This window comes from Protopterus annectens, chromosome 7.part0, assembly GCF_019279795.1.
Source record: "Protopterus annectens isolate FY-2018-M chromosome 7.part0, PAN1.0, whole genome shotgun sequence".
NCBI classification, from domain to species: domain Eukaryota; kingdom Metazoa; phylum Chordata; order Ceratodontiformes; family Protopteridae; genus Protopterus; species Protopterus annectens.
In genome coordinates this window covers 612,905,892-612,921,431 of record NC_056739.1, presented here as the reverse complement: position 1 = coordinate 612,921,431, position 15,540 = coordinate 612,905,892, and positions in this window count along the sequence as shown.

The following is a 15,540-nucleotide window of genomic DNA, read 5'->3' as shown; positions in this document are numbered from 1 at the left end:
TGGGATACTGCAACTATTGTGTCTGTGCTGCTTGTGTTACATGGTTGGTGTTAGCAGAGATATTTGGACAAATGTACTATTTTACACTGTGATTTATTATGTCATCAACTACTGACAGATATACTTATTTGCTCACAGTAATTTCCTGGGAAATACAAGATGAATGAAGCTGTGTCCAGTATTGTGGTCTGCAGCCTACATATTCTTGCACATGCATGCCATTCTGAAGGGGTAGCTGCAGACACTTGCTGATAGGTCTGTGTAAATGGTCTGGCACATTGGTACTGTGGTGGCTGAGGATCCCCTGTTTGTACATATATGGGCGTAACAGAATGGCCATATCCTGCTGTGGCCATACCTCTGAGCTGCACAGATTCACCCACGTTACCCGGAGGCAGGGCTCATATATCTGGTCAGTTCGCCTTCACATTGTGGTTTATGAGCAGGTTTGTAGCCACCCATTACTGGGTTTGCAGGCAGGGGTAGTATGGGCACACATCAGAGTTTTAGACTTCACACACTCCATGACTTCCATGCTTCTACATCACTCCACTCTGTTATTCTATCCTCTTCCTAACATTATGCAAACGATATCTGAGAAGTATCCTTATAGTTGTCCCTTCATCCCAGCGGTATTTAGGGGTTGGTCCACAGTTCATGCTGTAGGACATGGTGGGCATGCTACTGGGATTTGTCAACATGGCCTTGCATTTGTGTTCTGTTGACTGTGTTATGTTGTTAGTTGGGACCCCATGAGATACCATACATTGACAGTACGGGTGAGACACAGGCCTTTAACAGAGAACTGTAGGCCATTTGGTAGTGATGCAGGCCATCTGTAGCATGCCAGTGCATTCTGTCACTCTGACATTCTCAGGCTGTGAGGCACTAGATTCCCCTGGGGTGACAGGGTAAGTGCGCAAGGTGTTAATGGCAATAGTTCCTGTCCATAGTAATCCATTGGTCTGAATGCTGCCAGGGTGCTGCTTACAGCTAGGGACACACCTGCATGGGATACCTCTTTAGCATTACTGCATTCTGTGGATATTCCCATACAGAAGTGGGGTTCATACTGTATTCATTCCCAAGAACAGGGATATGACATGTCATAAACCTGTGGCTGATGGTGGGGTGAGCTGAGTGCATGTGTGATATAGAAGCTTCTTACAGCTGACTCAGATATTTCTGGGACATTCCCCTTATGCTGGTTTGTGCGGGGACACCAGCAGTTTCTCAGTACTTCATAACTGTGCCTTTTGTGGTCTGCCAATGATTGACCAGACTACATCAGTATTCCATACTACAGAGACAACTAATGTGCTGCTAACCTGCATGTACAATTCCAAAGGTGTGTGCAGTTGACAGTTACATTTTATGTACTCTGTCTAGGGTACTTCCACCTGTGTACTGTGTGTATGTCTGGGCCCACATTCATGGCATGTCCATCTTTCAGACAGTGACAGATATTGACATCTGGACAGTGAGTATGGATGACTGCTGACATGGGTATTGCTGAGAAGCGTTGTGGTCGGCACTGCAGTTGTCGGAACATGGTCCTGTCATCAACAGTACTGGCCATAGGCCACCGAGACACAACCCTCCATGCAGACATGCCCACCACTTCCATACAATATTTAACATACAACAACCTAACACACAGACCCCTGCATATTTTACACATGCAACAATATGTCCTGTAAATTGGGCCAGCTCGGGTAATCTGTGCTCCACTGTTATTAAACTGAGACAAACATGTCACTGCATTTATACATAGGATGGGGGGGGGAGCACACCTGAAGACTTTAAACATTTGCTATGTCTGTACTGGTATTTCAGGTACTCTGTTGGCTTCCATTTCATTTTGTATTCTGACCTATCATGCAGACTAGAGGCATATCAGTAGAGTACAGATCTTAGGTTTTATTGACCTACATTTCAGTTTCAGACTTCTTACCCTTCAGAACTAACTTACAACTGCCAGACCTGTTGTAGTCTGTCTGTGTAGGTCTGGAGGGGGGCTGTTCACCATTGCCATCAATTGGAGGCCTCAGCCCAGCTTTTCTTTATGGTCATCTACACCTGCCCTGCTGACTGAGGCTGGTGTTGGGTATGTGAGCCTCACTGACCTACATATGTGCGTGCCCTATGGACGCACATTTGGGTCACCATATGTACTGCAGTGGGATTTGTCACCTTGTCTAGTACTGCCTAGTATGCTAACACCAGTATTTGTTATGGATTTCATGCTGCCCATATAGGTGTCCACTATCTGCTGCCATCCCATTCAGCCACCCGATTCCCTTTCATGCTCACATCCATACCATAGATATAACTAGCAGAACATACTACTCCATTCAGTAATTGATAGGAAGAGTGACTTACCTTGTGGCTGTGCCAGTATTGAGGATGGTGCTGGAGGGCTGATTATGTCAGATGCACATAGTACACTCCCTATACATGGTAAACCAAAGGTAGTGTCATGTTTGGCATCCCTTTTATTGTATGTGTGAGTCAGAGAAAGGTGTGATTCCCTGGGTCCCTACCATGTCAGTGTATGTGCTATGCATTGCCTCTTTGCCAAAGCCTGGGCATACTGGGCACAACTCCTTCTGCCTACATGGGCAGGCTCAGGTTGTTCCTCCTCCGAGTCCCTCTGTGCCTGTGATTGCCTTGGCAATGGTGGTGGGCTGTGTGGCCTTGCCCCATGCTGTTCCTGCTGCAGCTGTTTCCGCAAGATCATATTGTGTAGCATGGCACATACTATGAACATTTGTGTACATGTAGCTGGAGAGTACTGCAAGGATCCACTGGATATGTCCAGGCAGCGGAACCGTGACTTGAGCATCCTAAACACAAGCTCTATTATGATTCTGGTTTGTGCATGTGCCTCGTTATGGACTGGTGGAGTACCCTGGATGCTGATGCCTGTGAGATCCCCATGATATCCCCAGTTGGCCTTTGGAAGATACCTGTGGGTAGTATTCTTAAGCCTACACATACCTTGGAATCCACTGGGATGGGTTCCCCTCTGTTGGTTCTGTGTGTGATGTGTGGCTGGCACAGCTCAACAATTTGCTGTTGAACGTCCCTGTCCACCCTATAGTGCTCCACTATCTCCAGCTCATGTAGCCCCTTGTAGGTTACCCTGGGTCTGTACAATCTTCTCCTTCTCCTCACTGTGGGTTGGTCATCAGCATTCACATCGTCACCACCCTCAGTCTCTTCCATATATTGATGTATGAGAGCAACAGCATCGCCTAACATTTTGTTAGTTTTGTAAAGGTAGTAAAAACAGGGATTCCAACCACTGTAGCCACCAGTAACAGAAGAAAAACAGGCTGGAAGGAAGCACTCAGGTTCACAATTTCTTCAAGGTTTAATGGCACAAAAAGATAGATGAGCAACACACCATAACACTGATAACACTCCAAATACATTTTCGTTCACAAGAACTTCATCAGAATAATAAATTACATAGCAAAGGCCCATTAAATAGTTCCCCCAATCAAAAAATAACCAATAAAATCACAAAATACAATTTAAAGACATTTAAAATTTCAAATGCTGCCACCTGGCATCAGAACATACTAATTACATCCTAAAAACAATGGTAAATATATATATATATAAAAACTGTTCATGCAATCACTCATATAATGTCAATAAAATGAAATAACTCAATAGTATATTTATAAAAATTAATAAAAATACATATTTATACTAGTAAGAAAAGTGCATTTGTAAAAGAAATGTAAGTAAATGTGTTTGTTTCAAAAATTTATTATAACTTGGCAGACCTGAGTCTTAGTAGAGGTGCTATTTGAGATATTCTCATTTAACCCGGGGGTCCTGCTTGCATCTAGGGTAATCTGCCACAATAATTCCCTATACTCAAGGATAGTCTCCCATGCACCCCCCTCACATCCTGAATAGCAACCTCTAAAACAAAAAACTCAAACATTGCCTCTGGGCAGTTCAAAGAATGTTTATTTATATAGAGCATTTTTGACATTACGTTTCTTAACATCATACATATGCTCATAAATGCGTCTTTTCAACTTTCTTTCAGTCTTGCCATGTAAAAGGCTTCACAGGTCTTACACACAACTAAGTATACTAGCCCCCTAGTATTACAGTTACTAAAACTTTTACCATACACCCATTTATTCCTACTTTATAAAAAAAATGGTCAGTATTAGAAATAAAATTGCACTGTGTGCATGCTCCACATTTAAAAGTACCTTTTCTCTTGGTGGTGTATGCAGTCTTCTGTTTACCCCCTCCCTTCAAAAGGTCTTTCAGATTTTTTCCCCTCTTATATCTTCAGGGGTCCTTTGTCAATACCTTTGAGATCCGTCAATGAAGTGAACCTGTTCCATTCCTTTGTTATTGTGTCCACTACCTTTTTAAAGTCCAAGTTGAAATCTAAAGTAAGAGCTTTTGAGTAAGCCAAGGGGGGGGGGGGTTAGCTTCACTTAATACGTGTTGATTTCTGTCCAGTCCTTTACCCAACAATGGGTAGTACCTGATGTGACCTAAATTACTTACATAGGTATGACTGTCCACCAACAAGTCCTTCGGGTAACCTCTTTGAATAAATAAGCTTTCAATAAAGTCACACTCCAAAGAAAAATCACCATCCAGAGAAGTCATTCTGGATGCTCGAATTAGCTGACCTTTATAGATGTTTTTTTCTGTATAAAAGGGTAGGCACTAGAAAAATGTAGATAAGAATTTGAAAACGTGTCTTTACGAAATATTTTTGACTTGATGCCCTCCACAGTCTTAATTAAACTCACATCCAAAAAAAATCAAGTCTATCCATATTTATAGAACTGGCAAATTCCAAAAAGGTGGTGGTAGTATCCAAATAGTTCAAAATTTCTTGTAGCTTCTCCTCGGTATCAATCCAAAAAATAGCTATATCATCTAAAAATCTCTGATAGTGGGACCAACAGTTGCTATATGCAGATTTTAAAACATATTTTTTCTCCCACCAAGCTAAAAATATATTGGCGTATGTGGGGGCACAATTTGCCCCCATAGCTACGCCCTTGATTTGATGAAAGAATTCCCCCCCATAAAAAATGAAAAAGTTTTTTAACACCATTTCCATCAGTTGTAAAATGACTGACAACTGGTCTGTAGATGGACAGGCCTTATCTAGTAAGGCTTCCTCCAACCAGGCTAATCCTAAGTCCTGGGGAATAACAGTGAACAAATCTTTGATATCAATTGTGACAAAAATAATATTGTCAAAGCACTGGTCAGTATTAATTCCCTTTAAAAAGTCCCAGGAATCTTTTAAAATAGTCTTTTCTGTGCCCCAAATTGACTTTAATTTTATGTCAAGAAACTTTGCTATGGGTGCAGTCTTTGACCCTTCAGCCGAAACAATCGGTCTTAAAGGGGGGGGGGGTCAATAGGGTCCTTGTGCACCTTAAGTTTGCCAAAAATAGTAGCTACTCTGGGTTGAGCTACATGTAAATACTTGTGGTTGTCCAGGTCAATCAATCCGTCCCACAGTAAGTCATCAATGACCAAATCGATTTTGTTATATGCAACAAAAATCTAATTTCTGGACACCCTCTTGTATGTACTGGAATCACCCAAAATGTCTAATATCTTGCCTTCATAGATAACATTGTCCATCAAAATGGACCCCCCTCCATTGTCTGGTTTCATGACATGCACATTGTGGTTCTGCTTGAGTTCCTTTAGGACCAACCATTCCCCAGCATTGAGGTTGTGTTTAAACCTGTAAGGGGAAGCAGCCTGTCTTAGTTCTTTTTCTACTACCATTTCAAAATTTTTAATTTGGGGGTTGTAGAGGTGGGTTGAATTCACGTCTTCTCTTTAAAATCACTGAATTTTTTTCTTTGCCTGTACCATCGAACATAACACCAAAATTGTACTTTCTCGTAAAGGTCTAAAATCACTTTTGTCAAATCACATTTGTTATTAGAAATAAATTTAAAATGTATTTGGAGTGTTATCACCGTTATGGTGTGTTGCTCATCTATCTTTTTGTGCCATTAAACCTTGAAGAAATTGTGAACCTGAGTGCTTCCTTCCAGCCAGTTTTGTAAAGGTAAATTTCCCCGTCTGTGTACACTGGTGGTGTAGAGTTTGTGGGAAAAAACAGAGTGAAAGGTGTTTGTATAGTTTACAGTAGTGTGCTGGGCTGGGCTGCTGCCTGTATAATTGTCTGATTCTGATACATTTCACCTACCAGCTATGCTAGTTCTCCTTGATTGCCTTCCTACTGCTGTTTTACCATCCCATTGCCTTCTCGTTTAAGCCCCGAGGCATGCCCTCGCATACCCAGTGCTCAGATGTGAACAGAGCTGCTATTTCCTTGTTTTTTTTTTTTTTTTTTTTTTTTGAAAACCCGGTGTGCAATGCGCACACCCATTTAGGCAATATAAACAATGCTAAGCAGCCTCAGACACACCCCCTTTCTTAGCTGTGCTTAGCTAAGGGCAAACACGGGCCACAGAGCTCCAATAAGCTTACAGCATGCATGAGACTCCCCATTATGAGGTCATTTACCTCTTATACTTATACCATGGTGTTGCTGCACCTACACGGCTGGGTGCAAGCTAACACTGAAAGGAATTCTGTGATTCAGTATCAGTCCACTCATTTGCATAAAACAGAATGCTAATTCATAGTTACCACACTCACACTGAGCCTTCCACCTTAGCAACCACTATTCCCTGGTATTGTTGTCTTATGCATGCCATTGACTAGCATGGCAAAATGCTGATTTGGGTTTAAAAGCTTATTTCCAACTTTTTGTCTTATTTCGGGTCGATCCTGTTTGCGCACCACTGCCCTATGCTTAAACACCCGAAAAAATTAAAGTTATTTTTTATAATTTTGCAACTATTTCCCATGCCAATGGCCATATATTTGGCCATTGGCATGCCTACTATATTGAATACATGCTTTCTTTGGAGCTATCATGCCACCGTTTTGTAAATTGCAGAAATGTATTTGGTTAGTAACCGAATACTTTTCTGCAGGTTACACTATTCCTGCACAGACACCAGCCTGCTTCCTGGATCGCTAATTCATCTCATTTGCATGGTTTTCACCAGCAAATGTGGGAATTAGCATATAGCAGTGGTTTCCGTGCAGGAATAGTTAGAGCGCTCATGCACTTCTCGGGAGCTCGTTATTGGATCGCTCATCGACCATATTGCCTGCAGCAGCTCTTGCACTCTTCCTGTACTCCATGCAGAGCTTGCTGAATCCTAGGGGCAGTCAAGTTTAACACTTTGGAATTGTTATTTAGTGTTTTTTTTTAAGTAGAATGGTAGGCGTTGCAGGTACTTATGCAGGGCAGTGGAAGGAGTCATTGTGGATGTTTGTCTTTAGTGGTGTTTATGGGGATATTGTTAAGTAAAACAAATATTGCACATTTTGAAAATACATTGCTAGTGTCTATGTCCCTGGCTGTCTGCTGCAATAATCTGGGTTGACTTGGATGTCTTTCCTCTATATTTCTGACATAATTTGTTGCTGTTTTGTGGTGGAAATAAGTTGTCCTAAATGGCTGACAAAACATTAAAGAAGGTAGATAATGTAGACTTGGGGTCTTTGCAGTTATTTATTTATTTATTTATTTGTATTTATTATTTTATTTTTATTCATCTATATAATACAATAATAATAAAGTAAATTGTTAGGAAGTATTTTCACAGTGTGTAGGTGGTTTGGTGTATTTGTCAGAATGATGTCTAGCAGAGAGTAATGTTTGGTGAGTGGGTTGTGTCTAATCCTTTCTGTGCCAGAGAAAGCTGGTAAATGGAGGTAAGCCTAGAGAGATGTTTTTGTACTGTCCTTGTCGACTGAAATCAACTGAAATAATATTGTGTTTCCCACATTCGGTAAGGTGTTCAAGGATGACATTAAATGTACTGACAAAGGAAGGAGTAGTACATAAATAGCTGCTATAAATATGCAGGAATACTAGTTAGCGCCTTTGTGTTGGAGACAGTGTTGCATATGACAGTGCATTTTGGATTAACATCTGCTGCTTTGCCTATAGGAGCAGCAGCTCCTCCATTATTCCTGTTGCCTGATTATTGTCTTTGAAAAGGGTGTATTTTTGCTGAAAGGTAGATGGGAATACTGAGCCATTACTGAGCCATCTCTCTGTAACAACCATTATTTTGCTATGATGGAAAATGGTCTGTAGTTCAAATTATGCCCATTGGATGCAATGACTATGGATGGTCCTTTTAAATGGAGGGAAGTGAGGTGTGTACTGATTTGGGGGGGGGGGGGGCAGGATTTAATTATATGTCCCCAGAGTGAATAAAGGTCAGCGAGAAAAAAGGACTGCAGGTTGTTTAGGGGGTTGTAGGCATGTTGTTGGAGGTGCTTTTATTGACAGAAGTTAAAAGTGTGGATATAGGAAGACTTTGTTTACAGTATCAACTATATCAAGTAGTTGGTCCACCAGGCTGGCAAGTTAATATAGTAAAAGGATACGTATGTTACCCCTGAATAATTATATACCAGTTTGGCTGGGACTTGTATAGTTTGTCTAGAGGAATATTGAAATAAGTATTAGTAGAAGTCCTGGTATGAACATCTTGGGGATAAGTAGTAAAAAGTTAACTGGTTGTTATTGTAATGCTAGCAATCTACATTGCAATTATAATCCATACTTCTTTGATTGTGTTTGTAAGAGTGTGTGTGTGTGCGTGTGTGCATGTGTGCGTGTGTGCGTGTGTGCACGTGTGTGCGTGTGTGAGCATGTTTTGTTTTATGCATGTATGTTTAGACTAGGGGAGGGTGTGAAGAGAGTGAGAAGGAAGAGAATGTCATGTTGGGAGATTTAATAATTATGCGTGATAGGAAGTGGGTGGGTTTAGGCTGGTATGATTGCTGGCAAAATTAGGGAATGTTTGTTGGTGTTGTGGAGGCAGATAATGGTTTGTATAAATGCAATGCTGTGGGGGCCAACTGGGAACGGGGTAGCATGGAGAATGTGAGCAGGTTTACTCTCCCCAAACCTGAGTACATGAATCAGAAATCATTCTGTTGAGAAGTTCCACAAAGACATGTAAGAGCAGCTGGGCAAATACAGACAAGTGCCAGTCAGCTAAACAAATAATGCAACAGCGGTCAAGGAATAGAGCCAATAAGGTTTTGAATATGTAGAAAATTAGCACAAACTTCAGTCAAGATGTTTAACAAATTACAAGTGAAATTTGAATAAACCGTATGTGTGCTTACTTAGATGAGTTGTGTTTTTGAATATGAAGGACACAGTTTCTTCTTATTTTATCTGAGTTAGCAATTTATTTTACTTCTTTCCTGCTTTCAGACACTGGGGGGCAAAGCTTAAAAAAGTTTCAGTTGACAAAAACTTTAAATTTGCAGCGTAGAAGAGCCACAGTATTATCACATCATCAGCCAATGTACTAACTATTTAGCATGTCAGGAAATTCAAATAGCCTAGAGCAAAATAAATTAAAAAAAAAACTTCCTTCAGCTGCAGCAGGTTCACCTTAACAGACAGCCATGTGTGCTGTTCAGGCAAACACTGGATCAATGATTCAGGCAAGCCCATTTACATTTGGTATATGTTGAAATAATCCTATAAAATGCTATCAGGAAAGCTTTCATAGTGAGCAAGGCTACTCATAATGAAAAATAACAGGTACTGGTTGCTTCTGCAAAGTTTGGTAGGCTAGAAAGACAGTGCAGATTTCTGATCAATCCCCCGGGCTTTTAAACCAACCAATCTATGGTTCTATGGTATACATCAACTATGGCACTGGAATATGATGCCAAAGCTTGAACTCTTTCAGTTAATGGGTATAAGTGATCCTGACATAGCTAATAAGTGTAAATCTATAAATCTATAAATAACTGTGCTTGCCAATGTTCTGCAAACCACATAAGCCTAAATAACATTTAGAAACTACCACTATCTTAGTTATTTGGTTTTAATTTAGAATGGAGATGCTACCAGTGCATTCATTTTAGCTTAACGATCTGCTCCCAATGCACAGTTTAAGTTTCCTTCTGTAATTATTTCAAGAAAGTTGTAGTAGTAGACTTTATAGTTTCCTTCAGCAAAAATGTACTAATAAGTACCCACTCGTACAAATGAGTGTATTAAGATTAGTAACCAGTTTGATAATTGGGATAATAGAGCAGATCAGTGCAGCTAGAAAGGGGGAAAAAGGAAGTACAAGGTGCATTAGCTTAAGGAGCAATAAAATTATGTCAGTAATTTCTGAATACAAATCTTTCACAGTGATTAATTCCATTAGAGGTACTATAACAGGAAAAGTACATAGCACATGATGCAATGTGAGTAACTCAATTTGTGTGATAACCAGATGCAATACACTCAGTAGTAAGAGATAGAAAAGTCAAAGAGCTGTATGAGCTGAGCTATTAATGTGCACTGGGGGATCCTACAACCATGCTGCAGAGGCAGAATCCAAGCCACAGTCACCATAAAATTAGTGACACTAACTGTGATAACATGGGCAAGTGCCAGCATAACTATCTGGAGTTTTGTGAGGAATGATATGTCCTTTGAATATCAAACTGATTTATGCAAGATGCTTGTGTTACAAATGTATTAAAACTGTATGTCATTTGTATATCAAACTGATTTGTATAAATAATAATTTTGTGGTCGTTTTTTGACACAATTTGTACAAATGCTTGTGCTGAAAATGTATTTGTGAAGTTTGCTTGTGTTAAAATGTATCAACAGTGCACCCTGCTGAAATGAAAAGAAATGTACTTGTATTATTGCACCTGAATTAAATGTACCAGCTAGCTTGCTTTTAGAAAAATAAGGGAAATGTAAACGAATGGTTCAACCATTAAAACACCCCACAGTGCTGAATAGGACTGGAGATGCTTGATCTGGGAAAGAGCCTTCATTCATTAGATCACTGGAAAGAATGGAGGCCCCAGGCACTGTCATAAACATTTGGATGTGTATTGTGGCCGTCTGTGACCAGATGAGGTCATTCTGCCAACCTTCTTGGAAATTATATTTTAGATATTACAAAGAGAAATCTCAGAGTATTGAGTATTAAGTTTTGGGAAGCCTAACTAGAAAGACCCACGACCACAGCATCTTGCCTTGTGGTAGTAATAACTAGGGAACAGTAATTCTTTTAGATTCAGTCAGGAATATAGTGAAGCTTGGTTTAGAGAGTGCTTTTCTTTATTTGTAATAGTCTGTTCATCGATGTTAATTTCAATATTTTCTGTTAATTGAACTCTGTGGTTTACTGCAAACATATATTCAGTATTTCCATGCTTGTTTATTATTTATAATTAAGTATATTTAAAACTTTTGTTGTGGCTGGTCCTTATAGAAAGTATCTAACCTTTGAGAGTACTTACATTTATTTGGTGACAATGTGTGGGTAACTGCAGAAGGCCTAGCTGTCTTGGTGAACTACTACCATTTGTATTACTATTAACATTGCAGAGTATAGTTGTATACCCTTTGTAAGAGCCTTATAGTAACTGACTGGTGGCAGTGAATCTACCTTATAGCCTGGGAAAAGCTGGTAGAGCGGGTAATCTCTGACAACCTCTCCCAGGTATTTGTGTGTATGTGTATGTGTGTGTGTGTGTGTGTGTTTGTGTGTGTGTGTGTGTGTGTGTGTGTGTGTGTGTGTGTGTGTGTGTGTGTGTGTGTGTGTGTGTGTGTGTGTGTGTGTGTGTGTGTGTGTGTGTGTGTGTGTGTGTGTGTATGAAATTTAAATCTTGGAGAGAGTGTGTGTGTGTGTGTGTGTGTGTGTGTGTGTGTGTGTGTGTGTGTGTGTGTGTGTGTGTGTGTGTGTGTGTGTGTGTGTGTGTGAGTGTGTGTCAGCTGCTTGAGGCAGGGACATGAAGCACCGGGTTCACAGAGAAAGTGCTGGAGAACTTGGCTTGGATACTTGGCTGAGGACCTAACCCTACAGCTGAAACAGTGGGGGAGTCTTACTGGAGACTTGGAATGAGACAGATATAGAGGCATCCAGACTCCGGGATGAGTGTGTCCCTGTATGCTCTTAAAGATAATTGTACTTGATGCAAAGAGGTCTGCATCTGGAAATACTGAGTTTATCCATTTATATTTCAACTGCATGTCCCTCTCCAGTGTCATTGGTGAGGAATCAGGCTCCTTGATTACTGCCCCAGCATGGGGATGACACATAGTGGTGGAACCATTGTATGCTCACACATTGGTGAGCAGCAGTGTGGATACTGAATCACTGTAGCCTGTAAGCAGTTGTCACTAAAGAAGGTGTTTGTATTCTCAGCAGCCACACAGTAGACATTCAGAGTTTCATATCACAATAGTTTTATTTATTTAACTTTTGTTAGCTTAGTTAGTCAGGGAGAGCAGGCAAAGATGTCAGCAGAGGATTATGGCAAGCTGACAAGGAACCAGTTGACTGAGATGTGCCAAGCCAAAGAATTGCTGTATGCCAGCCTAACTAAGGGATTGCAGCCTTAATCACAGCTGCATCACATACTAGCTGCCAGGTAGACAACCAGAGTGGCATTGGAGATGTACAGCTCTCAGAAACAGGACAGTTGAACTTTTCCTCAGAGGACTTAAAAATCCATCTGGAGTTAGAGATTTGAACTGCAGTCCAAACATTTGGAATTATAATCAGCAGAGAGACTGCAACATTCAGAGGTCAAAGTGAAATCAGCAGAGAAACTGCGTCATTTGGAAGCAGAAGAAAATGAGAGGCAGAGGCAACATGAAAAGGAAATGTTGCCTCTTCACCAGGATCATGGAGATAATGGGAAAGAGAATAACTGTACCCCAGAAGCAGCAAAGGTCAGTAAACTTCTTCCTTAATACCAAGAATGTGATAATTTTGATAGTTTTATTCATATATTTGAAAGAGCATGCAAACAGTATAATGTTGACTGAGGACTCTGGGTACAGTCCTCATCCCCTTACTCCAAGTTAAAGCTGTAACTTTTGTTTCTAAATTGTGTGATACTGATTGTTTAGGCTATGCTAAAGTTAAGTACTGTTTATTACAATGTTTTACATTAACACCTGAAGCTCACAGAGAAATGTTTTGTGAGCATAGACACACGCCAGATAAAAGTGTATGTGATTATATTGCTAAACTAAGCGCTTATTTTCATAGGTGAGTGAGTGGATGTCAGGTCACCACTTTTCAAGGGCAGCTAGACCTTTTGGTGAGGGAACAGGCCCTTACTACTTTGCCTGAGGACATGAGAATCTGATTGGCAGACACTGATTGCAACTCTGCAGATGAGTTGGAGAAAAAAGAGACCTATACCCAGTAAGCAGCCCATCACTGCACTGGAAAGGGATGCCCAGTGCTGCACATGGATATAAGGGAATCCATGGTTGGCAGCCTAAACCACCCCAGCAGAGTCTGCCAGTAACAGGGGAAGCCACTAGTTTAGGTACATGGCCTGGATCAAGGGTTAAAGGTTTTAAATGTAACCAGTGGCACCATGTAGCTTATAGATGTCCACAGAGGCAAGGTGGGTAACAAAAGGTGGAGGAGCCAGCAAGTGGGAATAACAGAATGCCAGTGGTAAGTTGTCTGGAGACAACAGGGGTACCAAACTACCAGCAAAGTTTATATCAGATTTTGGTGAATGGAAAACAGGTCACTGCCAAGAGAGAGACACCCTCTGATATAACCATTGTGAAGTCTACAGTGGTTAAAGAGGAGCAGTAATTGCTTGTGCAGTCAACTCCAGTCAGAGCTTTAGGAGGGATCCCATTCCAAATGCTTTTGGCCAGGGTTCACCTTGACTGGGAGGGTGGAAAAGGAAGCAGGCAGGTAGGTGTGTTTGAAGATATCCCTGTAGATGTTTTGCTAGGGAATGATTTTGACAATGCAGTACCTTGTGTGCATGCAGCAACACACAGTCAGGCTTGGAGACAGACATGTGGGTCTGGCAACCTGTGGGGACCGAGACAGACCACACACCTGAAACTAACACTGGTGAGACTAGAGAGACCTTCTCTGTAGCAATGAGATTGAAGTTGAGCCACAGCTGCTGGTGGGTACTGATGTTCCCATGGACAGAGTGACTGTGAGGGCAAAGATGACTAGTTATACCCAGGCTGACAGTGAGGCACTGCTGTCAGAGAATACCAGACTTCCTGTGGAAGGGGAACTGTGAAGAGTTACAAAGAGGTAGCTGAGACAGGTTCAGCTGTCAGACCCTACATTACAAGGCTTGAGTAGGTAGCTAGGAAGGTACCTGATTCTCAAGGAAGAATTGATTCTGTATATTGTAACAAAGGGTTACTGTATAGAGAGTGGACCCCTGAGGGAGAGTTAGAATGTGAGGTAATGCAGGAATCAGCAGTGCCCAGAGACTACCATCTGGGACTTCTAGCCATAGTCCATGATATTCCCTTTGCAGGTCATATGGGTATAAAGTGAACCAAGAGACGTATTACGCCAAACTTTTATTAGTCAGGGATTACCAGGGATGTAACAGGGTACTGCAGTACCTGTGAGCAGTACCAAAAAATAGGCAAGGTAGGAGACAAGGTCAAAGCTCCTTTGATGCCCTTGCCTGTGATTGAGGAGCCATTTCAGTGGGTAGCTGTGGATATTGTGTGGCCTCTGAATACCCCAAGTTCCACAGGGATGATGTATATCCTAGTGGTAGTAGATTATGCTGCCAGATACTCTGAGGTGGTGGCTCTGTCCTTCGTTGAGACAGACAAGGTAGCAAATGCTTTGTTAGAGATTTTCACCAGGGTGGGTTTCCTAAGAGAAATACTGAGTGACAGAGGTGCTAATTTCATGTCAAACATGCTGGCTTGTCTGTGTTAGCACTGTGGGCTGAAGCATCTAAATACCACCCCCTATCACCCCCAGACTAGCAGTCTGGTTGAGAGGTTAGACTCTGCACTAAAGACCATGCTATGTGCATCTGCAGATCAGTTTAAGAGGGAGTGGGACAAATATTTGTCTCATCTGTTGTTTGCTTACAGAGAGGTTCCCCAGAAATCCACAGGTTTTTTACCCTTTGAGTTGCTGTATTGGCATAGGGTGAGAGTGCTTTTGATTTGATTCATGATGAGTGGGAGGGTGAGTGTGAATCCCACAAGGAGTCTGTTGTGACATAGGTTCTTAGGTTTATAGATGTGTACTAGGCTAATGGCCCTGGAGCCTTTGCAAGCCTAGTACATAGAAGTGCCCTGGTATTGTGCCATCCGTTAGTTCCCAGTGCCTCCATCAAGTAGAACCACTGGAGTGATCTCTGGGGTGAACTTTCTATTTGTCATCCACTCATCAAGATTTCTCATGAAGAGGGCCAGTGAGGTGCTCTGCTTGACATGTATGGGAAGTCTATTCCCGAGCATGGGCAGTCTCCGGGTTATGAACCTGTCCATCCAGCATGTTCTGTTGATTGTGGTAATGAGGTTGAGGTCTCTGGAGCATGTGGTGAGGAGGGATTGGGATTTCTTTAGATGTAGCATTTCTAACTGAGCTGGGTCAGACATGGCTTTGTAAGTCAAGCAGCGATCGC